The 24,080-nt window shown below is 44.6% G+C and overlaps 1 protein-coding gene across 3 annotated transcripts in view; it reads left to right on the forward strand.

Moving 5' to 3' along the window:
- The window catches only part of Btbd9 (BTB domain containing 9), a 364,895-nt gene that overhangs the window by 17,862 nt on the left and 322,953 nt on the right, over positions 1-24,080 (forward strand). The gene's annotated exons all lie outside the window — the stretch shown is intronic.

Below are 24,080 nucleotides of genomic sequence, written 5' to 3' on the forward strand. Positions count from 1 at the left end.
TGCGCCATGCACCCTCCTCGATGATAATGGACTGAATCTCTGAACCTGTAAGCCAGCCCCAATTAAATGTTGTCCTTATGAGAGTTGCCTTGGTCATGGTGTCTGTTCTCAGTGGTAAAACCCTAACTAAGGCAAGCTCACAGAGGTAGAAAGAAGCTGCTGCTCTGAGAGACAGCAAGATGGGAGTCCCAGTGTTGGAAGTGAAAGCTGGAACTTTCCTTAGGAGTTGGAGGCCACCGCGGCCATGACAAGGCTCTACAGCGATAATTAAGGCCCTTGCCACTGTGGTTGGAACTTTCCGGAACTAAGTGTAGACCCTGAAGAGGTTGTGTTTTGGTTGTAGAGCTTGAAGAACCAGCTAGTGTAGGCTGCAAGTGCCTGCTCTCTGTGGTCCAGCTCCTCTAGTGAATTAAGGGTCAAAGCCCTCCTCAGCTGTGGAGCCTGCATGCTTATGTGGACAGTGCTAGGTGAGGTGTGCCAGCCAATGCACCAGTGGAGTGTAGAGTTATGGATAGAATTGGTTTTCTGTGTACTTACATCCTGATCCATTGGGGAATTCACATTCAGTACTGGGATCTTAGAAAAAAAATCTGTGGTCAGAGAGCCATAGGCTGCAGTGGAGAAGAAACGTCTATCGGCTAATGGGCACACTCTCTAAGGGGCGCTAATGGGCACACTAAGGGGCTTGACACATTGTGTTTACAATCATAGGTTGTTTCTAAAGGCTGGACCTAGTTAAATGTTTGTTCATGTCCCCCTTTTAGTTCTCGCTTCGCTTGGGTTTTGTAGTAGGACATGTCCCCCTTCAGTTTGCCAACGTGCACTTTCTTGAGCCAGGAATGAGGAAAGACATAAAGGTTTGGTATCTCACTAGAGCTGGAGGAGAAAATCAGACATCTGTGTCATCACTCTCCAGCCTCAGGAACTCTTGTAGAAGAGGGAGTGCAAAGAGAATATAAGCCAGAAGGAGGGGTGGGAGTGTTGGCTTGACTACTGGGTGGGGCAAGAATATAGAGGTTGGGTGGGGGCTCCATTTTAGCAGCTGGGGGATGCTTTGTTCCTTGCTGCACAGAGACGCTGTGACTTAGAGAAGAGTTTGTTGGGCTTACAGTTTTCAGAGGGTGAGTCCATGATCATTGTGGTGGGGAGCAGTAGCTCAAGTCTGATCCACAGGTGAGAGTGGGGGATGGAAGAGAGAGGGGTGAGAGAGTAGGAGCCTGCAGAGATCTCCAAGCCCATGCCCAGAGGCGCTCTCCTCCTGGGTCACAACCCTAGGCCTCCCAAACAGCTTCACCTGCATTTTGATCCAGCACTCAAGTACATGCTCTCTAGGGGGCCATTCCCATCAGTACCAGGCACTGTCAGCTCTGCACTAGGCATTCAGTACCAGGCACTGTCAGCTCTACACTAGGCATTCAGTACCAGGCACTGTCAGCTCTGCGCTAGGCACTCAGTACCAGGCACTGTCAGCTCTGCGCTAGGCACTCAGTACCAGGCACTGTCAGCTCTGCGCTAGGCATTCAGTACCAGGCACTGTCAGCTCTGCGCTAGACATTCAGTACCAGGCACTGTCAGCTCTGCGCTAGGCATTCAGTACCAGGCACTGTCAGCTCTGCGCTAGGCATTCAGTACCAGGCACTGTCAGCTCTGCGCTAGGCACTCTGTAGTCCTGTGGGCTATAGTCACAGGGGAAGGAAGCTGAACAGGCTGCTTGACTCCAGAGCTTTTTAATTGGAGAATTGTTAGGAGGTGTCAAGCAGAGGAATAACACAGTTAATCTTCATTTTGCATTGATTATTCTGCAAAGTAGAAACAGGCTTGAGAATACAATACAATACAATAGGGTGCAGGAAGAGGGCTGGGAAGCTATTGAAGCAGTCTCAAGGAGAGGTGTTTGAAATCTGACTAAACATTATAAAGTACATGTGTTACATTTGTTGTCGCTATGACTAATACTGGACAGAAAGCTATTTAAGGAGAGATGTTTCTAATTTGGCTCACGGTTTGTGGGTGTAATCTGGTGTGGAGGCAGGAGAGGGAGGCTGTGTATTCTTTTCTCAGTAGATGAAGAACCAGAGAATCCCAGAGTTAAACTAGCATTAGTTCTCCATTTTCTTTTTTTTTATTCATTCCCAGACCTTGACCATGGGTGGTACTGCCTCATTCAGCGTGAGTCTTCTTGCTTCACTTCAGCCTCTCTGGCAACACCTTCACAGACATGGCCAGGGTTAGCTCACTAAGGCCGTGAGCACTTCTGGAGCTAATGTAGTTAGTGATGCTGTCCACCACAGTGCCATAGGTGGGGTGAGGACACACACCTAGTAACTGAGAACTAGTAGGGAGGCGTTATCAGAGACTCTTACAGGGCTTATTTTGTGGTTGCATTGTGTCTTAGGAAGAAGGCCACTGCAGGCAACTGCCCTTTGGTAAGAGATGAGTTAGTTCAGTGTGAGTAGTGATTTGTGGTACCGGGAGGGGTGTGTGCTGGGATTGTGCTGCAGGCATGTGAACTTGTGCAGAGGAAGTGGATTCTGAAGAGAGGCCTGAGCTTGAGAGAGGTTAGAAATTCTGGAGGACCTGGAGGACAGGCTACTCTGCAGAACAGAGCTCTTAAAGAGGAAGTAGTGACGGAAGAGAAGAAAGGGAGTCAAAGAACCAAGAGGGAAGTGCCTCTCTCTCTCTCTCTCTCTCTCTCTTTCTCTTTCTCTCTCCCTCTCTCTCACACACATACACACACACGCCAAAGGATGACTTCATATATCTTAGTCTATTGCTTTCAGCAGTGGTTCTCCACCTTCCTAATGCTGTGACCCTATAATACAGTTCCTCATGCTGGGGTGACCTCCAACCATAACATTATTCCATTGCTCCTTCAGAACTATGACTTTGCTACTGTTGTGAATCATGATGTAAACACCTGCTATGTAACCCCAAAGGGATCCCGACCCCAGGCTGAGAGCCTCTGTTCAATGCGAGGCTGGCTAGAGAGTGAGTACCAGAGATCTACCCATCTCTGTGCCCCATCTCCAGTGCTGGGTTTATAGGTGTGGCTTTATGTGGGTGTATTGAGGGATCCAGCATTTTCCAATAATCCTTCTCCCTAGTACCCTTGTTATGATTATTTCTCTCATGTCTATTTCCCGGGTATCAGTGAGTTTTTATTTTGTTTGAACTAATAAGGGAATTTTTCCCTTTTCAGTGAATTAATAACTTAATAGTAACATTGTCAGGTTCTGCAGACTCAATCATTTATTTTCCCATCACAGAGTGACTTTCCATTATGTATGCAGCCTTAGAAAACTAGTGTAAAATAAATCAAGAAAATAGATTTGATGACAGGTCTTTGATCAGTTGCTCCTGGCCCTGTGCACATGGGCAGAGAGCCACCCGATTGTGTGTTGTGTAACATTAGTGTGGTATAGGTTAAGTGCCTAGCCTTTTTATTGATTTAGGAAGTACTTTAGCATGTGGCCTTTAAAATTACGTTATTATATTATCATAAATCTCAATTAGGGCAACAAAACATATTTATTGTGGCCAACTTCACAGCTGGGGTGAAATAGTTTATAGCATGTGTAATGAGCTACCAGATGATGGTGACTCTGGCTCCATCTGAAGAATTGGAGCTGGGAATGAATTAGCAGCTATAAAGGTCTATGTAATTGTGAAAATTAATTTAAAGGAATAATGCCATGTGTCCTGAGAGGACTTCCTTAATAACTGATAATTGAGGAGGACTATGAAAAAAAAAGGGAGTTGTGAAGTTTTTCCAGCCTCAAGTCTGTTTTAAAAAAGTATATAATAAAAATATAATGCTAATGTGAATCTTCAGAGATATGCTTCCAACATGATAGAAAAAGAAGTGAAATTGAGCTGGCAGGATGGCTTGGTGCGGGGAAAGTTTGCACGTTGCCATTGACCCTAATGATTAGGGTTTGGCTCCTGAGACCACAAAGTGAAGGAGAACCTGCTCCTGAAAGTTGTCTCTTGACCCCTCCCATTAAATAAATATAGAGAAACAGTTAATGGCTAGCAGGCATTCAACCATTAGTCTCCTAAATTGGAGTCCACATGTTCTCTGGCCGCTAATGCCTGCAGTGGTAACAGGAGACAGTGGGTGGCATCTTTGAAAACCCAGCAGTGCCACATCCTGGGTTCCACTGTGGCTTGCACATGTGAGGAGGCTGGACTAGGGCCAGCGAAATCAGTGCTTATGTAGGGGCATGATAGTTCCCCATTACTTGGCATAATGTGAGGAAGGAGCTGAGGACATTCATAGGTGGAATGGATTTCAGAAAGCTTTAAGTGTAGGCTCTGGGTCGCCCAGAGCCCGGGCTAATGCTCATTATTCTACTGTGGACAGCAGTTGGTTCCTCTGCCTCTGTGTTGTCATATTTTTTAGTTATGTGGAAACACTCAGGATGGGGCATCGAACATAGGGGTTTTCCATAGAGCTTGTGTCTGTGGCTCTGGTTTCAGTCTGTTTAGTTCTTTGTATGCTAACGTGGACCTGCTCTCCAGTGTATCTCCTTAGCATTAATCAGAGCGTCAGCTCTGGAGGTGCCAGCGGTGGTACCCTTCGTCCATCTTTTCAGCTCCTGTTAGCTTTGTCCTTTTCTTCATCCTGTACTGGCAGCGGCGGTGGCGGCGGTGACGGTGGAGCGGTGATAACAGTAGTAGATGGTTGAGGCGGTGATAACAGTAGTAGATGGTTGAGGTGGTGATAACAGTAGTAGATGGTTTTGGCGGTGGAGCGGTGATAACAGTAGTAAGTGGTTGAGGTTTCCTTGCATGCTGGAGGGTAGTGTTTCTCTATTACCTACATAGTGTAGAAGACAAAAGGGAAGTTTAGGTCAGTGAGATGGTTCAGCAGCAGGTAAAGTGCTTGTCACCCAGGCTTGACGACCTTCATTAGATCCCTGTAGCCCAAGGGCAGTGTGACCCCACAGAGTTGTGTGACTTCCACTCCCATGTGCTATGACACGTTTGCCCCTCCCCCATACAGACACCATAATTGTTTTTATAAAGAATATTTAAAAAGTGTGGTTTAGGAGGATGTTAACTAATATGTCCAAGGCTACCTCGTACTAAATGGTGCTGCCAAGGCTTGAACCCAGGCAGTGTGACTTTCGATACCCTCTGATGCTGTGTTCCAAAGTCCCGCTCGCTGCCTCCAGAGGTGTGATGGATGCCCAGGGGCCATGTGAGGGGAAAGTACTGTAACTGATGAAGCCGGATGAAGCTGGATGGAGTCCTCAGATTTAGAATGGTGTCTCCACTGCTGGCTACAGTGCAGTGCTGAGTCTCTGCAGTATGATGTGTGTTTAGCGCTTCGACAGTGTTTTACTTTGGACTAACCACATGGCCGGCTCAGTAGCCACGTGTGTTAAAAGGGCCACTGTCTCTATAGCTTCCGAGGGACAGGAGTCAGACATCATTGGTCTGTAGAGGAGGCAGCCAGCAGCAGAGGCATTGAAAGAGAAAAAAGCAGATAGTAACTCCTGGTGTGACCCCCCCCAACTCTAGCGCCTCTTTCCTGACGGGGGTTGAGGTGGAGTTGGAGTTGGGGTGCCAGTGGAGAAGTCTGCTCTCATATCACCCTGAAGTTGCTAAGGTGCCTTTCCCCTTGCAGACAGGGTATTACTCAGATGCTTTGTCTGCGCTGGCTGCATTCCATAGACACCTTCAGAGGGAGAGGCCTTTGTGGGCCACCCAGCACTCACTCCAGCAGTTCCTAAGGAAGAGACTGGACAACTCTAGGAGCTCGGATGGCTTCTACTGAAGTGCTGCCTTTGGGTCACAGTGGAAGGAGGTCCCTGGGGAAGCATAGTTACTTACCTTCTCATTTGTGAGCGCTGGGTAACCTCCACAATGAAGAGAGAGAGGAGGAGGAACTCTTGGTATTCTGGGGCCACTGTCACCCCTCTTTCAGAGTCCCCTGCGTCTGTGCTGTGCTCAGTTAGCTCAGGGTGTGGTGAGCCTTCACCAGTGAGTTGAAAAGCAGGTATGCCTGGACCTGAGCTGTGGGAATGGCTTCCTTGTCAAATTTCATTCTTTTCTTCCCAGAGGCCTCAGCCACTATAGAGAAGCACACAGGCCTACCCCAAAGTAGATGGCACGGAAGGGTAGGAAGAGAACCGGTGCTTCCGGTGAACAGGAGAGCAGGAGTTTTGCTTGGTGCTGAGGCGCTGTGGCTGAGCTCGGAAGCCTGTGCGAGCTCTGAGGGCTGAACTGTGTGGGCTCATGTTGTACTGCAGCGGCTCCAGCCTGAGAACAGCGGGCACTCTGCCCAGAACCGTGCTTTGCTGTGCTTAACTCTATTTGAAAAGAAAGCCGGGAAGTGGCCAAGAGCAACCTGGGCTGACTGAGATTAAGGGAAAGTGAAAGGGAAAAATCCTTTCACTTAGAAAAATAGTTGTGTGCACAGTGTGTCTTTGTGTATATATATCCTATGGATGTGCGGGTAGCCACAGAAGTCAGAAGAGGGTGTTGGGTTGCCTGGAGCCAGAGTTCCGTGTGGTTGTGAGCTGCCCGATGGACGAGGCCTTTGGTAACAGTCTGCAAGAGCCATACGTGCTCTTAACTTCTGAGCCTTCTGTCCAGCCCCAAGGGAAACTTCGTAATTAAAGCATTTAGTTTAAATAATGGGGATATTTAAATTATTTATATGCTTGTTTTATTGGATTACACATAATCAGTTACACTGTGACATTTTCATATATGCACATATGTATTTTGAACCTTCCAGCCCCACTTGCCTTTCCAGTCCTTTGTAGCTCCCCATGATCCCCTTCCCAGCATGCTTCCCTCTGCCTCCTGTGGGTTTTTTTTGCCAAACCAGCGAGCTTAATTAGGGTTGTTGATAGGAGTGTGGACAACTTCCCAGTGGCCTTACCCTTAAGGAAAGTTTCTCAACGCTGCCTCTACCCTCCTGAGGACAGTGGAGCCTCCAAAGCCCTTCCCTCCTGTGACATACCTGCCTGTAAGTGCCTGCAGAGGGTGGGATTCTGAGCCCTGCCCTTCTCTAGGGTGGGTGTTGGCAGGCTCCATGCCCTTCTCTAGGGTGGGTGTTGGCAGGCTCCATGCCCTTCTCTAGGGTGGGTGTTGGCAGGCTCCATCTCATGCAGCTGACTTAGGTTTTGCATTCCAGAGACCGACAAGGGCGCACCTGTTTCATACTTCATTGAATCTGCAGGAAGCAGGTGGTTCTTGCCTCCTAAGGATTGCAGTTTGTTACATGTAGCTAATTTTCAAAAGCCTGTCTTAACTAAATAAACACTGTCAGCCCCAGGGTTCTTTTCACCATGGACAACTGGAAATATTTATTGCCAGCATTCATAAGGGGTGTGTGTATGTGTATCTATGTATGTGTGTATGTGTATATATGTGTGTATGCGTGCATGCATATGCTCGTGTGCCACTGTGTGGGAGTTAATTTTCTCTACCGTGTAGATCCTAGGATCCAGCTTGAGTCTTTAGGCTTAGTGATGAGTGCCCTTATCTTTTGAGCCATCTCTCTGTCTCTCTGTATTCCCTTTGGGAAAACAAAGAAACCCCTTTTGATAAACTTATCACCTCTTTTATTGCCCCTCTTTTAAAAGCTTGGTCTATTATTTGAGAGAGACACTTCAGAACTACACAAAGTTTCCCAGTTAAGGCACTCTCCATCTCTCTCAGGCCCGCCCTGACCAATGTGTCCTGTGTAGTTCAGGTTCCTTTCTTTTTGTTCTTCTAATTTTTGATTTTCCAGACAGGGTTTCTCTGTGTAGCCCTGGCTGTCCTGGAGCTATCTCTGTAGAGCAGGCTGGCCTCGATCTGCCTCCTCTGCTTTCCCTCCCTAGTGCTAGGATTAAAGGTGTGTGCTTCTACTGCCGGGCTAGTCAGATCCTTCTTCAGTGGCTAGTTAATTAGCCAAGTCTGTATTTAGGTGTACGTGCCAGGTATCAGAATATGGATTGGACTAATTAAATAAATATACATAGATACATATAAATATGTACATGCATATACATGTCTGTAAAATAGATACTAATAAGTGTGTCCGCTTACACAGTGGGTCTTTCTGTACTGAGGCCTGCTCCTGTCGTTTATCTGGGGGGTCAGGTCAGAATGTGCAGAGTGAGGCCTGAGTGTGGCTTGGTAGTAGAGAGCTTACCTAGGATGTCCAAGTCCAAGGCCTTGGGTTAGATCCCCACCACTGCAAAAACGAAATGAAAAACCTGTAGAGCTATTTAGTTCTTTTTGTTTGTTTGTTTTGTTTTTTGAGACAAGGTTTCTCTGTGTAGCCCCGGCTGTCCTGGAACTCACTCTGTAGACCAGGCTGGCCTGGAACTCAGAAATCCGCCTGCCTCTGCCTCCCAAGTGCTGGGATTAGAGGAGTGCGCCACCACTGCCTGGTGAGCTATTTCGTTCTTTTGTTTATTTTTTGACAAAGAGTCTAATTTTGTAGCCTTGGCTAAATTGGGACTCATTACTTAGACCAGGCTAGCCTTGAACTCTGAGAGATCCACCTGCCTCTGTTTCTGGAGCCCTGAGATTAAAGGTGTGTGCTGCCGTGTCTGGCTGGTTATTCCATTCTTGCTAATGAATGTGTCTCATTTTATTTTTCTCTTACAGTATGGCTGGTGTTTTAGTTTCTCCCTAGCCTTTAAAACTTAGAACTAGTGGATAGCCTTACAAATACCTACAAACAGTTGTTGGGCCCTAAAAGTGAGTATGTAAACCTTTGACAGTGTGCGGAGCGCAGCTCCTGGAAGCAGTTTTTCCTTCCAGCACTGTGCTTTGCTATATAATGATTCCGTTGCAGTTTTAGAATTTGAAGGACCGCAGAATGTAACCTGGCGTATCCTGGCCTCTTCTCAAGGCAGGACTTGGAGACTTGAGAATTTGCGAGGGAGGAGTGGGAAGAGTGGGAGGAGAAGGGAAGGTACGGTGCCCACAGAGGCCAGATGGCAGCTTCCCCAGGAGCCAGAGTTGTAAGTGGTGTGGGTGCTGAGAGCCAGGGTCAGCTCCTCCGAAGGCGCTCTAACCACTGAGCCGTCCTTCCTGCTCTCAGACACCTTTTGTACAGGACACTCCCTCACGTTGTCTGTCTGCTGTGGACTCTCTTCTGTTGTTGCTCAGATGTGTTCCCTTCCTTCCACCAGCCTCTTGTCCTTGTCATGCTTTTTAAATAAAACATCTTTTCCTTAAGAGCCGTGCAAGCTCTCCCACCCCTGCCCCTGAAGCCCCATGTTGGTTGTGTGGTTACTTTGGGCGGACTCACTGGTAAGCACAGGATACTGTGTGGCTCTCATTTCTAAAGCAGCAGCTGATTCTACCCTGTTCACCAAAAAACCCATGAACTGCTTCTTCATTTGTGAGCCCTGAGAAGGAGGCGGACCACTTGTCTGTCACGGCATTTCTGTGATTGTTTCATGGTTGTCACATGTATGATGACAGTGTGACAGCATGAGGACCAAGTTAACACAGTTTAAAACATTATTACCTTTTTTCCTTAGAAATGACCTTCAGAAATGTTCTGCCTATACTGTGTAAGTCATTTCTGTGACAGTAGGTTTCTCTGGTGCCTGCAGTGTAGACTTCTCTTACAAAGGCACCGTTCTATCTGGACCTCCTTTGATGGACTCTGAGAATTAGTGTCAGGGCCAGTGAGATGGCTCAGTGGATAAAGGCACATGGCCTGAGTTGGATCTCTGGGACCCACGAGGTGGAAGGAGAGAACCAACTCCTGCCAGTTGCCTTGTGACTTCTGTGTGCCTCTTGTACATACCCACTTCCCTCACACAAAATCAGTGTAATTAAGAAAATTATGTTAGTGGCATTCTGAGTTGCTACTATAACTGAGCTGGTCACATACAAAGATTATGACATTAGGTAAAAAAATCAACTGGCAAAATTCTAAGAAACAGATCAGCCTTGATAGAGATTTTGATCCTGACAAAAGAGAAAGAATTCAATATTAGATGTGAATTAAATTTGGTTTATGAATGTTGTTCAGAACAAAAAATAGCAGCCTAATCATAAACTGATCAATTATTCAGCAGTGTCTTAGGGGTGCTAGTGCACAGAATGCAAAAGATCCTTCACTTTTTGTTATTGTTCTAAAACAGAAAGAAAATCCATTATTCTCATTTTTATAGTTTTTTTTTTTTTTTTTTTTTTTTTTTTTTTTTTTTTTTAGTTCTCACACAGTGGAAGTAAAGGTTGCATGTACACAGAAGGGGATGAAAAGGCAGCTTGCACACTTGTTTATTCATGAGGGTTTGTGGAAATTTAGGGTAAGACCAAGTTTAAAACATTAAAGGGTGCCAATTTTATAGAAAAAATCCATTTTCCCAGTGGGCTATAGGAAGCTTCGGACTGAAACAGAGTTTGTCTAAGGATTTTCTGTTTCTAGGATGGATGTTGCAGCTTGAGCTAGGCCCATCTGCTCCCACATTGTGAAGCACACACCCTAGCCTTGGGTTCGGGAAGAGTTCTTAGTGAGCTTCGCGACTCCTTCGCTGAGTCACTGAGTCGCTGGTCTGTGGGCCTTGGTAGCAGCTTTTAGACTACACTTAGGGATTCTTTTCATTACAGTGGGAGGGGCTAGGTTGGAGTTAGAATGAAGACAAGGTTTACAAGAAGAGCAAGGTCGTATGGAAGGGGAGAAGAACAGACAGTACTGTAAAGTGTAAACATTTCTTTTAGTAAGTTCTGTCAGAGAATAGCATACGTGAACTTAGAAGTCAGGCTTTTGGGTTAACTGAAATGTTAATCTCTTTATTTTATAATTTTACAGAAAATAGTCATGATATTGGGTTATAACGAACTATAGCCAAACTCTGCATAGAAGATCATTTGTATAATCTTCTGTAGATGAAAAGCCAATTTCCTTTACACAGACAATAATGCGGATGTTCATAGAGGCTTTGCTACAAAGAAATTACACTGCTGCAGTTGATCCCACTGCTGTAATGGGAGCTCATGCTGTAATAACCTTTATTAATTAGAAAACCATATAATTCAAATCTACGCAGTGATGTTAGAGCCTCATAATTTGCCAGTGAAGACATTAAATAGAAATGCCTTGTCCTGTGTTTGAAAATATTATTACAAGTGATTACCTCTAGATCACTCGTGACTGTCTCTGTCTGTGCCTTTAGAGGCCTACCTATGTGTTTCTGCTGTTGGCACTTGGTTCATGCAGTGGTCAGTGGGCTCAGGACCAATAAGGCCAAAGTCCAGGAAAAGGTAATGATGTAAATTCTGAGACATAATGAATGATAGCCTCTTCTTAGAGTTGTGATTTATGACTTCTCTCATCAAAGTCATCTGTCTGGGGGGCGAGGGGAACTGTCCCATTAGAAGTCACAAGGAGGAGCAACCATGAGTGAGAGACTGAGGGAGGTTGGTGGCTGGGTGAGTGGGTATTGGGTAAATACTCAGAACTTAGGATAACGTCTAGTAGGTACATTTTGTTCCTCCCCCTCTTCTACAGAGACTGAAGATGGAGGAGCAGGCTTTTCCACTGTGAGAGGGCACTTAAAGCACTGCGGAGTGCAGCTCCTCTGGTCCACTGGCGCCCGCTGTGCTTAGAGCGCCTTGGTTGCAATATGGTGTGGGTTTTGGCCTTTGGATTGTCTTAATTAGAGGCTAGACCCACAGACTGCAAAAGGCTTAACTGAGTAAAAGTACAAATGGTGGTGCAAGTTATAAGCTGGGCTTTTTTGTTTGTTTGTTTGTTTTGAGACAGGGTTTCTCTGTATAGCCCTGGCTTTCCTGGAACTCACTCTGTAGACCAGGCTGGCTTCGAACTCAGAAATCCGCCTGCCTCTGCCTCCCAAGTGCTGGGATTAAAGGCGTGCGCCACCACTGCCCGGCCTGGGCTTTTTTCTTTTTTTGCCTTGAGTATCTTAGCTATCTTGTGCTGGGATAGTAAAGCTGCATCCTTACTATACAGAATCAATGCTCATTGCTAGAGTGAGCCTGCCATACTTGCTAGTCTAGAAGAACATTCTTCACAAGATGGATCAAGGCCCCTCTTAGGCCCTGACAAAAAATATTGGCAACTCAGGGAGGGTGCTTGCATGCCTTTAACCCCAGCACTAGGGAGGCAGGTGGATCTCTGTGAGTTCAAGGCCAGCCTGGTCTACAGAGTGAGTTCTAAGACAGCTAGAGCTGTTAGAGAAATGCTGTCTTGGAAAACAAAACTAAAACAAAACAAAACAAACAAACAAATGTGTATAAATGTATATGTGTTTGTGTGTGTAAATAAATATATATACATATGTATATATATATGTGTGTGTGCATATATATATACACATATATATATATGCACTACTAATGGGCATTGTTTAGTCTCTCATTTTGTGTGTGTGTGTGTGTGTGTGTGTGTGTGTGTGTGTGTGTGTGTGTGTATTATCTCCGGACAGCTTACTAGTAACCTATATAATGAGGCATCGAGGGGCTGACAACGTTGCATTTTTAAAGCTGTAATAGCATCACACTGCAGTGTGTGAGCAGTCTGGTCACCTCTCTGAGTCTGGCTGCATCACAGCCTTGAGTACCATTGCCCAGCTGCTGCTCTTGAACTTGTGCGAGTGGAATTCTCTGCAGATGTGGGAGGACATGCTCCTCAGTGGAAGTGGAGTCGACTTTCCTATTCTAATCTTTATTAGAATGTACTCCGGGCTTATTTAAATTTGCTATAGACATTTTAGTGAACCCTGTAGTATATATTGACGCATACTTGTATTGACTGTATTCCTAGTCTAGGTTTTATATTATGGCTCAAGTATGACTTGCCATCCCTCATTAATAAGTCAAAGGTATGTGTGACCCACCTAAAGATGACATGAAAATGGCTTTTTATTCTTCCCAATTGGGCACATTTGACCTGGTCTGAATGGAGCATGTTTCTGTTACCCAGCACTGGTGTTATAAAGAGAGCTCAGTCAGGCTTCTGTGGAGTGATGGAGGTCCAGATTCAGAGACTAGCTTATCCCATGGCAGAGAGGTGGAGGATCAGTGTGCTGATTAGTAAGTGGAGATGTGGGCATGCTCAATAAATAACCTTATCAGAGATTTTTGTTTAGCAGTCATTAAGGCTGACTTACGTCTATGGGTATTTACAAACATAGACAGTTGTGGAATACTGTGGCTTTTGAAGGTAGCCTGGGTGTGGGTTCAGGCTTTGCTCTTGTCAGGTGAGCCCCATGTTTCCTGTTGCTCTTCAGTGCTCCTTGTAGAACCAGACTTTCAGAATATCGGGATGAAGGTTACATCTCTAGAGTGGTCGTCGTCTCTAGACTCTTAGTGACAAGAAGGCAGGTGTTCTTCCAGTGAGGACGACGAGCTGGGTCCTCTGTGAGAGCATTTAAGATGCACGCAGGGCAGAGTAGCCTTCCTCAGCGCTGCTAATTTAAAGTTTAAGGGATGCTACTTCAAATTACACGCCACATGGGGACCAAGAGCAGAGAGAAATTGCCAAGCCATATGCTTGTAAATGCCATCTCCTTCCCCCAGAGAAAGATCATTTATATTTTGCAATTAGAGAGCAGAAGGTCTTTTTCCTCATAAAGGCCTTTCAGTCAGGAGATACGAAAGTCTCCCAAGAGGGACTCACACAGGCTCAAGGACTCGGCGTCTCCACCTTGTGGAACCACTTTGACTGCTTCTTCATGAAATACTGGGAAAATAGCCTTAATTTTAAAAATCAGAATAGCCTAAATGAAAACCTGTAAACCATTGCTTGAAGTGTGCTGTAAGGAAATGGATTTTTAGGCCAAGTTCCTTTTCTTCTCCTTGAGGCCCTTAGAACACTACTATGAGCTGCATATGGTCCTCTCACTTCACTGATGGGCACTGTTTATTATTTTAGTGAGGAAAAATGGGTATGGGCTTCTTACTGCATATCAAACAGGCAGTAACTGTTGGTGTTTTAGTACTGCTGACCAGCCATATTTAGATTACTGACACTTTTGAAGCAATGAAAGTCAACCGTAGGGTGCAGGACCTCGCAGTATTTGAATAAGGTTCTGTGGACAGCACATTTCCTGGTTGAGCCATTTCTGTTGCTCCCCTGTCTACTGCCCGGAGGGGAAGTGGGAGGAGGGAGTGGATCCCGCCTTGTCTGTGGGAAGCAAGTTCAGGCTTTAGGATGGTAACCAGGAGGAAGCCAGGTCGTACTGTGTCAGAGGAAGGCTGCCTTCAGCCTGGGAGAGTCTCCTAGGGCTGAGCTGAAGCTGGGATGTGTGAGATATAGAGTCCCCAGGGCTGGGCTACTTCTCACCAGTGTTCCCTAGTTTCCATGTGGACTGACCTCAGACTCTTTCTAGCTGATCTCGACCTTGGATTTCTGATCTTCCTGCCTATACTAAGTGCTGAAATTAAGAAGGTGCTACCATGCATGGCTTAATTTTGACTTGTAAGAGAGAGTCCTTGTATTTAGCATTTCCGTCTTAGTCATCAAACGAGAGAGGGCTGGTTGTGGCAAATCTAATGTGCTCCCTCATACACGTTCCAATTAGTTTCGTAATGTTAACAACCAAATAGTTGAAACATCTGTATACAAAGAAGTAGGATTGTTAAAAATAAAATCCTTCTTGGGTCTAGTGAGAGCATGAGTGTGTGAGTGTGTGTTTGGGGGGGGGTTACTATGCGTATTTGTATGTAGTGCTGGTGTCTATGTCAGAGGGAAGGTATCAGATGTCCATCTCTATCACTTCAGTTTTATCTTTTGAAGCAGGGTTTTTTCCTGAAATTGGAGCTTGTGTTTTTTTGACTAGGGTTGCAGCCAACAAGCCTTCACTCCCAAGGTCTCTGTCTCTGATTAATAACCCAGGGCTGCAGGTGCATCAAGACCAGCTCTGCTGGCTTTTTCTTTTTCTTTTTCTTCTTTTCTTTTTGTTTTTTCAAGACAGGGTTTCTCTGTGTAGCCCTGGCTGTACAGGAACTCACTCTGTAAACCAGGCTGGCCTTGAACTCATAGAGAGCTACCTGCCTCTGCCTCCCAAGTGCCGGGATTAAGGGCGTGCGCCACCACCACCCGGCCATGTCTGGTGTCTTATGTGGATGCTGGCATCTGAACTGAGGTCATCTTGGTTGCTTGGCAAGCTCTTTCAAACATTGACATTGCTATAATCCCAGATATTTTCTTAACTTTGTATTCTTCTAAGAATGTTCTCTTGAATTTCACCAACTGAAGGTTCTATTGCAATGTATTTTTTTATTTATAATATATCAAGCATGTTTTTTCATGTGGTGGTTCAGAAATGTTTGATGTCTTTACAATACCGTATCTCTCATTAGCAAGTGTAGCCCTCTTTGTTTTTCATATATCTTCCAGTGGAGTTTGAAAGCTTCCTTTACATGTGCTGTTAGTTTATTCCTAGATATCTTTTGTACTTTGAAGTCATATATTTCAAGGCTTTTCCCTCATATTTTTCAGTCAGTGTTTCTTGGGGCATGGGAGAAAATTGTAGCTTTTCATTATAATTGCTTTATGTGGATATATCATTGAACCTCACTGATTTTTTAAAAACAGTGTTTGGTAATTAATTTCTCATGATTGTTTCATGTGGGCAGATGTCTTCTGCAAGTGTTGGTTATTTTGCCTCTGTTCCTAATCCATTTCTGTTTGTTTTTCTCAATGCATAGTTTCTATTCCCCTACAATGTTAGCAGTGATGAGTAGACATCTCTGATTTATTCCTGAACTTATTTGAGCATAATCAGATGCTGTTATGGTATGGAGATCATTGGCAATCCTTTCATTTGGGACCAATTACAACTTTTTTTTTTTAAAAGAACTTATTTTATGTATATGAGTCCACTATAGTTGTCTTCAGACACACCAGAAGAGGGCATCGGATACCATTACAGATGGTTGTGAGCCACCATGTGGTTGCTGGGAATTGAACTCAGGACCCCTGGAAGAGTAGTCAGTGCTCTTAACCGCTGAGCCATCTCTCCAGCACCCAATTAAAACTTTTATTATCAAGTCTGCAACTATGGGTCTGTAGAACAGGCTCAAAGACTGTTTACTCTCTTGCAGAGGACCTGAGTTAAGTTTCCAGCACCCACATTAACAGCTTATAACTTCCTGTAACTCCAACTCTAGCTTCCAAGGGTCTCTGCAACAAGTGCACATGCACCCAATATATAAATAAAGTAAAAAATGTAAAAAGTCATATAGTGAGTGTTGTTAATCTTATTTTAGTGTTTATTATGTGAATATTTTCCATCATTATCTTCTGTTGCAATTCATCCACTTTGTTATGAGTCATCCTTCATTGTTTCCAGTATTTTTTTTGAGGATTTTTACATTAATCTTGATATAGATATGATAATGTCTTCATGTCAAGGTTGTATTGATTTTGTAAGATGAAATTAGAAAAGGACTTTTTCTGGGGCTCCTCCAGCATACCCTAAAGCATGTGCCACCACAACTGGCAGAAAACTACTTTTCTCTCACGCATGAGGATAGAGTTAAATATCTTCAGAATGATCTGGATCTTGAAATTGTGAAGACACTTGTCCATAATGTTGTTTGGCCTTATGTAGGGGGAGACTGGAGGTTGGGGATACATTTGGATAGAGTCTGTGGCTATTTTTAGTATCCATTTATTTCCTTCTAAGGTTAATAGATTGCCTATTAGATAGTAGGTAGACTTTATTTTCAGTGTCTTTGCTGAGGTCATTAAGCTCTCTGTTATTCTAAAGCTCTGCAGAGAAGAGTGAGCCGAGCAGAACTGAACTGCTAGCTGTGGGAGAAATGCTTGCACGGCTGGCCCCGCCCAGCACCTGGCCCTTTCCATGGGAGTCAACTGTGTGTAAAGTCAACAACTGTTTCAGTTGCTCTCTTCTCAAACTCCGGAATTTACATTGCTTCAGCCGGAGCTACCCGTGTGGATAGCTCCCACCAAGTGCTCTGGTCATTGAGTTTCTAACAAGCTTTCATAGATGGAGAGTTTTTGTCTGTATTGCCACGGCCCTGGGGCAGTTCAGCACGTGCTCTAGGACTCCTGGAGTGGACCCTAGGGGCCTCGTGCCTGCGTTTCTATAGGCTTTGCCCCATGAGACCCTTTCTCTGTGATAGATTTTCTTTTATGTGCACGAGTGTTTTGCTGACATGTATGTGTGTGGACCATGTGCATGCCTGATATCCATGGAGGCCAGAGGAGGCTATGAGATCCCTTGGAACTGGAGTTGTAGGTGCTTGTGAGCTGCCATGGGGTATCCCTGGGGCTACTGGAGGAGCAAGTGCTGTTAATCGAGGAGCCATCTTTCTAGCTCCTGCTGAGTTTTTCTTTGTGTACTTTTACTGTGGTAGAACACAGCAGTGAATATTAACTATGGAGTAAACCATGTGAGGCCTCTTAATAAGTCATTGAGCCCAGAAGTGATGGTGGGATCCCTGATACAGTACTTACATAGTAGAATTTTTACAAAAGATTTATTTAACTTTAGATCGTGTGTATACTATGTGTCTGTATTGTAGATATGTACACATAAATGAATATCTACGGCTCAGGAGGGCACTGGAGCTCTTGAAGCTAGAGTTCCTGTTGGTTGTGAGCTGCCCAACTTGGGTCCTGGTCCTCCGCGAGAGTACTCCAAGCTCTTAACTGCTAAGCCATCTCTCCAGCAGCGTTTCCAACTGGAGCAAGGTGGAGTAAATTTCCCCGATGGCCAAGATACTGAGCTCTTCCAAATATTTATTGGCCATTTATATTTCTTGTGAGAGTTGTCTGTTCAGTTCATTAGCTTGTTTAGTTTGGCTGATTTGTGGGTTTTTGTTTCTGAGTTAGGAGTTATTCGTAGTTTCTAGATACTTCCTCTGTTGACTATGTACTGTATACTGTAAAGCTCCCCATCCTTCCGAGGCTGCCTCTCTACTTTGCTGATTATTTTCTTTGATGTGCCGAGACCACATGTGCTCACACCTGTCACTTCTTGGGGTCATCATCTTTGCTACTGGAGTCTTTTTCAGATGGTCTTTGTTTGTGCTTTACCTCTTTCCTGCCAGCACTTTCAGTGTCAAGAGAGGTTTAATTTGGGGAGATGGTTCATCAAGGCAGGGGCTGTGTGGCAGGAGAGGCAGCTGGTCACATGGCGCCCAGAGGCAGGAAGCAGAGTGGGGAATGCTGCCGCAGGGCTTTCTGCTTCCCTTTTAGTCCGTTGATTCCTAGTTAGTCTGTTGGGACTCCAGGCCAAGGAGTGGAACCACCTACATTGAGGATGTGCCTTGTCACCTCAAATAACCTAATCTCGGTAATCCTTCACAGGCATGCCATCAGGCTGGTCTGCTTGTGACTTTAGACCCTGCAGCGCCGACAGGGTCCCCTCACAGTCCCAGGCCGAGGCAGCCATGAACAAGGTTTGCTTTCCTCAGTCTATCTTGACGATTTTATTATTAGCATATAGCAACCTATTGATTTTTATATGTTGGTTTTTGTACCCTGCCATTTTGCTTAGTGTTCAGGAAGTTAAGGAAACACTACCTCTCATATTTTGCTAGGCAACAAAGTTCTATAAAAGGTAATGGGTTAAATAGATAGCCATTTATACATTTACTCTAATTCTGTGGGTCAGATTTAAACAGGGCCCAGCTTGAGTCTGGGTCTCGTGGTAGCTGATGGAGTTGGAGCATCCTTCTAGATCCAGCCTATGGAGTGGCTCCGATGACTGAGCAGGGAGGAGTGACTCGGCTGGGAATGTGTGTTTGCACCTTGGCTTTCATCTTACCTGTGTTCATTATTCATCCTGTAACCTCAGGGCCTCTTGCTGTCCACACGGCCTGGGCAGCTCAGAAGTAGATCTGTCACACCTCCTAGAGGCTTAGACCGGAAGCTCACTTCTGGTGGTTAAAGTGATTCCAACTCCAGATTTCATGGGAAGAGAAATGAACTCCATATTCTTTTAAAGATTTGTTTAGTTTTATTTATGTTCATTAATGTTCTGTTTCCATGTATATCTGTGGAGATGTCAGATTCCCTGGAACTGGAATTACAGTTGGGAGCAGCCTCGTGGGTGCTGGGAATTGAACCTGGATCTTCTGGAAGAGCAGCCAGTGCTTTTAACAGCTGAGCTGTCTCTTCAGGCCCACAAATTCCATGTTCTTAACATAAGGAAGATGATGTTTGTGTATAGGTAAAGGAAAAAAGTTTAAGTGAGCCATCTTAAGGACTGTTAACCCTGGTAATGGTGCATATTTGTACAAATGTTTCAAAACTTCCTATCTCTCAGTCTTAATATTCTTAATTTTTTCCAGTTTGTTTTAATTAGCATACAGTAAGAGGCTTCCTATGGCATCTTTATCTTTGCTGTGTTGACATCCATTCTCTCTCCTGTTCCGCCGTACTGTCCTCTTCTGTTCCCAACAGTTCCCTTCCATCTTTTCACAGTCCATGATCTAGTCTTGTTTTGTAGCTGAAGAGACTGGATTTTATAGGACAGGGCAAAATAAGCATTAACAGGCAGAGTGGCAGAGTTATAAAATGTTACTTGAGAAAATAATCATCTACTGTATACTCAAATCATGCGTTATACTGTATTCCCACATCATGCGTGTGGAAATGATGTAATTAGATTATCAGGTTCTGAAAGGTGACATGCAGTTAATGCAGCTCAGGGCAGAAAGTTGAAATGTGTCAGCTCTCAATTCCACGAGTTTTAGTCATCTTTTCCTCTAGTTTTATTATTAAATGAAAATTGGTGATTTAAAAATACTGATGTATAAGCCAGGCAGTGGTGGCCCACGCCTTTAATCCCAGCACTGTGGAGGCAGAGGCAGGCGGATTTCTGAGTTCGAGGCCAGCCTGGTCTGTAGAATGAGTTCCAGGACAGCCAGGGCTACACAGAGAAACACTGTCTCGAAAAACAAAAAAACAGAAAAACAAACAAACAAAAAACCCAAAAATACTGATGTATAATTTTTACAGTAGACCTTTAAAAAGAAAATACATGTGGAGCACATACATGGAAATAAGTTAGCTTACTGATACTTAGTTTTCTACATAAACGCATATGCAGTCTGATAACTTTGTTAGCATTGTTTGTCACTTTGCAATAATATCAAAATAGAATTTGTCCTTGTTAGTTTTTTGTCAGCTTGACACAAGCTAGACACAAGCTGGAGTCCTCTGGGGAGGGCTCCTCAGTAGAGCAAACACTCCCTTCAGCTGGGCCTGCTGTAGACAAGTCTGTGTGGAGGGCATTTTCTTGATTGATGATTGCTGTGGGATGGCCCAGCCACTGAAGTCATGCTGGTCCTGGGCGGGTCCTAGGTGGTATAGTAAGAAGGAGGGCTGAGGAGCCATGGCCTCTGGTAAGGAGGAGGGCTGAGAAGCCATGGCCTCTGGTAAGGAGGAGGGCTGAGAAGCCATGACCTCTGGTAAGGATGAGGGCTGAGAAGCCATGGCCTCTGATAAGGAGGAGGGCTGAGAAGCCATGGCCTCTGGTAAGGAGGAGGGCTGAGAAGCCAGTAAGCAGGCTTTCTCCAGGGCCTCTGTCTCAGCTCAGGCGCTGACGTCCTTCTCAGTGCACTTGATATACATTGTACACTGTAAGGTGAGGTAAACCCACTTCTCAGCTTGCTTTGGCTCATGGGATTTTATCACAGCAATTTAAACCTAGGATGGAACCTATTTTTCTTGTGGATATATTTTCCTCTTAAACTTGTGTGCCTGGAGAATGTGAACTGTATTAGCTTTGCATACCTATAATGAATATCTGAAGTAAAGAGGTTTATTTAGCCTATAATATTGGAAGTTTAAGAGCATGATCCTGCCATTGGCTCAGGGCCTCATGTGGCAAGATGGTATTAAATGTTGGGAACACACAGAGGAGGAAGAAAAGAGACCTTGAAGCAGGAAGCTTATGGGCCCATGCTTGCTGTGGCTTCAACTTGAGGACTGCCCTGTCTTCAAGTGACCTCAGGAACTTCCCATTGGGCTGACTCACCTCTTAAAGGTGACTTGCCACCTCTTGAGTCTGTCATATGCTGGTTCTGTGATCTGTTGCATCAAGCCTTCATCAGATGGACATTTGGAGGACAAACTACAGCCAAACCATAGCGTGAACCCACAGCTAGTCCACACTGCTCATTTGAATCACTTAGTGTGGTCACTGCAGTGCCTGGGCCCCATCACAGGCTAATTAAGTAAGACTCTGATGGGGAAGGACTCAAGCATCTTATTTTCATTTTCCTGAGCTTCCTGTGTGGTTCCAGTGTATGGCAAGCTTGTTGAGAATCACTGGTCTAATTAAAATTATTTCTATATGCCAATAAAAATTGTGTTTATTCCACACTAAGTGGCTGTTTTCTGTATCCAGCACTATTCACTTTATGTTTCCACTTGGAAAAACATAATTAAAATGTAAATTTAGCAAAGTGAAATTATATGTATTGAGAAGTGAAGATCTGGAGAACCCATTAAGGCAGATATTTACATATCCAGAATTAATGTTCATGATTTGTCAGCTGATGAATTGTAAATATCCCACTGAGCTAGTTAACTGAAAATCAGTCATTGTTCAGCCAGAGTCATTTAGCAGTGGGCTGAGTCTTGGCCATGACTTAGATAAATATTAAGAGCTATTACACCAGAGGGTATTCATGAGGCATATGCAGTGCATACTGTCAGTGCAAATAGTCTGTTTGGTTTGGAGTAACAGAATGATGTGAGCATTTCTTCTGGGAGGAGTGAGATTTGGAGTCAGAATCTAGTAACTTTCAGGGCTTTCTGGCCAACATAGGAAGTAAGGAGGTTATTTTAAATATCAGCAGATAAACTAGGAGAAAGGAGAAGAAACCTGAAACCCAGTCTGATCCTTTGTCTAGAGTTCTTGATCATGCTAGTCAAGCACTTGGTAAACTGGTCTACAAACCCGTTTTTTAAAATATGAGTGGTGTGTGTGTGTGTGTGTGTGTGTGTGTGTGTGTACATGCATTTGCATGCATGCGTTATTTTGGTTTTGTCTGTAGAAGTCAGAGGACAACTTTGGGTTAATTTGCCCTCAAACACTGTCTCCCCACTTTTGTGCAATGGCCTGCAGCTCACTGAGTATGAACCCCAAGGATTCATATTCTCATATTCCCATCTCTGTTTTCCGGGCTAGGGTAACATGCATGTGTTCAGCTGTGTCCTTTTTTTTTTTTTTTTTTTTTTTAAGTTTAGTTTAGAATAGAGTTTATTCAGGGCATGGGGAGGGTAGTTAAGAGGGTAGTAGAGGCAGAGAAAGGCAGAGAGAGGGAGTAGAGAAGTAGAGGCTGGCCATGGCCATGAGCAAGTGGAGAGGGGGAAGGGGATGGGAAGGGAAGAGCCCAAGAGGTCAAGAAGGAAGCAAGAGGGCAAGAGAACAAGGGCAAGAGTGTGTCCTGCTTTTTAATGGCGGTTTTGGGGACCTAATGATTGGGACCAGGTCCTAATGCTTGCAGTGACACCATCTCATTATAAACAAGAATAGTTTCATAAACCACAGACATGCTCATTCATTTACTTATTCCCTGTGGCTACTTTTCAGTTCCCCAGGCAGACTTGAACATGTATGACAAAGCTGTGTAGTGCACAAAGCCGGAAGTATTTACAATGTGACCTTTATAGATATTGCCCCAGCTCCTGTGTTAAAGTGTCAGCCCACATTTCCTATTGTTGCTGATGCTTCTAAGTTGGTCCTATTAAGCTGAATTTGGTGTTTCCCATACAAATGGCTGTCGGTGGTTGAGTTTTGACTCTTTGAAATGGAAGCTGCAATTGAGGAAGAGGGGTTTGCCTTGTGTGTCAGTATCTTGTTCATTGCTGTGATAAAGCAACATGACCAAGGCAGTTTATAAAAGAAAACATGTAGTGTGACTGTGATTGCAGAGGGTTAAGCCTAGGATGGTGGTGGGAAGGCATAGTAGAGAAACAGCTAAGAGCTCACATCTCAAATTGTAGCTTCAGGGACTCCTCCAAAGTTGTACCAACAGGGACTGAGTATTCAAACCCATGAGCCTGTGGGGTCATTCTCATTCAAACTACCAGTCTTTGGCAGCAGGGGAGGTGCTCCTGCCAGTCACCCACCACCAGTTGTCTTTCATCAGGGCTCTTGTTGTTGGTTTCTGTCTTGGGGTGGTCATGTGATACCAAGCCACTAAAGAACTTGGTTCCTGACGGTTTCCCCACAGTCACAGAGACAGACTTTCACACATCTTGCTGGTAACAGATGTGGGTGTGGAAGTTTGAAGATGAGAGATCTTTAGTCTTTAAATTTGATTAAAGTAAATTGTTGAAGACAGTGGAGGTCCAGTGGAGAGGGTATGTCTGGATCAGATTCCCTGGTCTCAATATAGAGGCCACCTCTGAGCCACCAGCCACCTCTTACCCCACACGGTCTGAATGCTGGAGAAAGCCCTTATGAATTTGCTGAATACAACATCTGAAAAAGGCATGCTTGCAAATAATAAATTACAAACAGTTCTAACTTCTTAAGGTCTTAACTACCCTTGTGAGTGTATTGAACCTCAGCTCCTTGATTTTCGATTTTTTTTTATAGACAGGCTGCGCATAAAAGCAAGGAAGTGCCTAGAAATATGATATGCTGGCAATCACCATCAACCCAATCATTAGAGCCACAAGTATGAAAGAAAAGCTTAGGCTAGCCTTGAACTCATAATCCTGCCCTGGTCTCTTGAAAGTGCTAGGATTAGACATGTACAGCACTCACCGGGCTGCGAAGTGGCAATTTAGAGAATAAGCCAGATGGGCTCAGTTTGGAAGAGGGCTATGCTGTTCCTCCAAAATTTTATCAGTAAAGTAAGTTACCTTTGTGACCACGGAAGATCGTTGTAAATTATTAAAGGTAGCTTCAGATCAAAAAGATACGAAATTTGCTGTTTATAATTTATGCCTAGATCTGTACCAGAAATACGCTGCTGGGGACGCGGGTAGGGTAGACTGCTTCCAGCCTTGCTAAGCCAGTCTCTGCTGGATGCAGGGATTCTCTGCCTGTTGGGTTTCCTTTCCGTGAGCGCAAGTGTTTCTAGATCATGATGGCCCAAGCACTGCAAATTTGTGAATCTCCTGGCAGCTTGTCCTTTGCTGGAGTGAG

Source organism: Mastomys coucha, unplaced genomic scaffold, assembly GCF_008632895.1.
Source record: "Mastomys coucha isolate ucsf_1 unplaced genomic scaffold, UCSF_Mcou_1 pScaffold3, whole genome shotgun sequence".
NCBI classification, from domain to species: domain Eukaryota; kingdom Metazoa; phylum Chordata; class Mammalia; order Rodentia; family Muridae; genus Mastomys; species Mastomys coucha.